At 33.4% G+C, this 2,233-nt stretch overlaps 1 protein-coding gene across 1 annotated transcript in view; it reads right to left on the reverse strand.

Moving 5' to 3' along the window:
• Positions 1–982: 982 nt before the first annotated feature.
• The window catches only part of slc51a (solute carrier family 51 member A), a 15,492-nt gene continuing 14,241 nt past the window's right edge, over positions 983–2,233 (reverse strand). The window contains exon 9 of the mRNA XM_014018787.1: positions 983–2,195. The gene's annotated coding sequence lies outside the window, so the exon portion shown is untranslated. The remainder of the gene's footprint in view (positions 2,196–2,233) is intronic.

The following is a 2,233-nucleotide window of genomic DNA, read 5'->3' on the forward strand; positions in this document are numbered from 1 at the left end:
GTATGGTATGGTATGGTGTGGTATGGTATGGTATGGTATGGTATGGTATGGTATGGTATGGTATGGTATGGAATGGTATGGTATTTTACATTTTATTTTCTAGATCAACAGCAAGGCAAAAACTGTTTATCTAACTTTATTTTGACTACCCTTTGAATGATTGTATAAAATATGCTTTAACATTGATTCGGTGTGTCAGCCAGTATAATGTATTAGCTTTTACACCAAAAAAATGTTGCTTATATATAATCAAAAACAAAAGAAGTGTTGTATTGGATCAGATAGGGTAGGGGACTATTAAACATAATATTTGTAACCAGATGAGCTGAAGCAAAACTAAATTAGGTAATGCACTTTATAAAAATCTATTCATTCCAATAATTGTTGTTTTTAAGATTATTTTTAATTTAGTAAAGAAACATTTAGGGATTTATATGTACGAAAAAGGATAGGGGCCACTGGGGGGGGGGATAATTCTGATTTATTTATTCAGATTTTTCCAGTGTCCCTAATCCTTTTTCGTAGATTTTTTTTTTTTAGATTTCAACTGTCTGCAAAATAAACAATATTGGTGAAATAGTCGCGAAATATTTTATTTTGAAGGTTCCATTTTTCTACATCCAGCCCAAGGATGAAGCTGGAGGCACGTACGTCCGATTCAACCGCACTTGTCCGWGGCGGTTTGATGCTCTGCTGTGATTGGTTGTAAACTGGGAAGTGTCCGAAAGCGACCACCTGATTGGTTGGAGGCGTGTCAGTCAAAATCAAACATTTAGCTTTTACATTTTACCGAATATGAAACAGACAGAACATCTATAGCTTTATCATATTTTTTAATAGAAACAAATGCTTTAAGGTTCGTTAAAATAAAAAAAATATGCTGTATTCTGTGCTGCACAGGTACTTCTACGCACCGCTCATTGTTTTTAGTCTCTGTTGCCCTCTAGTGGTAAAAAGTTATTATTACAACACAAACAGACTATTTTGTTTAAAATGCCTTTTTATTAACAGTCAGCTACAGACCCAGCAGTGGTAAACATAAAGAAGATATATTGGGGAAAAAATCACAAGTAATCAATACAAATGTATTTAAGCCTAACTGTGGGGCTCATAATTGATAAAAGGTTTACAGTTATCAAATAAATTATAACATTTAAATTGCTTCCTATATTCAAAACAACTGATCATTTTGATAGAGTTTAGTTTTGTTTAATATTTGAGAAAYTGTATACATATTTGGCTTTTTTGTAAAAAAGTTGATTTCATCATTTAATTTAGTGCAGTGTTGCTAGAACTGATCAGCTCAGGTTTACAGTTTTAAAAACTGTAATAGAGAATAGCTGGAAAAATATGTATTCTTGTTTCAAAACGATATAAAAAATTCCTGTCAAAATGTAAACGTGTGTTTGGACAATGACCGTAATCACTGAATATTTTTTATATTAGAATATATATTTAGGTTTAATGATTCACAGTTTGTGTCAGAACCTCTGTACAAATAACACTGATCTTTAACATTTTTAAACTTTTCAAAAAAAAAAACACCCTCATTTAGGGAAAACAAAAAAATGAAGACACAACAGTTTTAAACAAAAGTAACAATTCCACTGGTTTTTATGACAAGAAAATGAATGTCAGCACTTTATTTTTTTTAAACAATCATTCATTATGATTTTTTTCACCCCTGATATAGAAAACTGGGGGCGATCCCAGCTCAGCTTGTTATGCAAAAATAGAGTAGATTTATGAACAAGTAACAAAACCATTCTGGTCAAAGTAGCAGCAAAAATGTGCGTCCCATCCCATCTGTGAAGCATGGTGGAGGAAGCGTCATGGTCTGAGTTTTACTACCTAAAGACTGAGCAGATATTTAAATTATGCCAAGACCACCGAGGAGCAGGTTGAAGTGCAGTTTTTAATAATTCTTTTTTAGTTTATTTCCTCAGATATCTATGGTCTGCTGACATCTCGGCAGTAACTCAGGACGCCTCGTAGCACCTAGCAAGATGGCGGTTGGCTAGTCTATTTCAGTAACAAAAGTGACTCAATAAATGAACCTGTTCCTGCTGGCAGTTTGTTCCCTTGAAATGTATAACAAAGCTTTTATTCACAATTAATCATTTTAAAAATTCAAATACTTGCAGAAAAATAATGTCAGCTTCCTCTTTTTGTCTCTGTCTCCCACACACACACATACACACACACACACACACACACACACACACACACACAC

This window comes from Austrofundulus limnaeus, unplaced genomic scaffold, assembly GCF_001266775.1.
Source record: "Austrofundulus limnaeus strain Quisiro unplaced genomic scaffold, Austrofundulus_limnaeus-1.0 Scaffold201, whole genome shotgun sequence".
Lineage (NCBI taxonomy): Eukaryota > Metazoa > Chordata > Actinopteri > Cyprinodontiformes > Rivulidae > Austrofundulus > Austrofundulus limnaeus.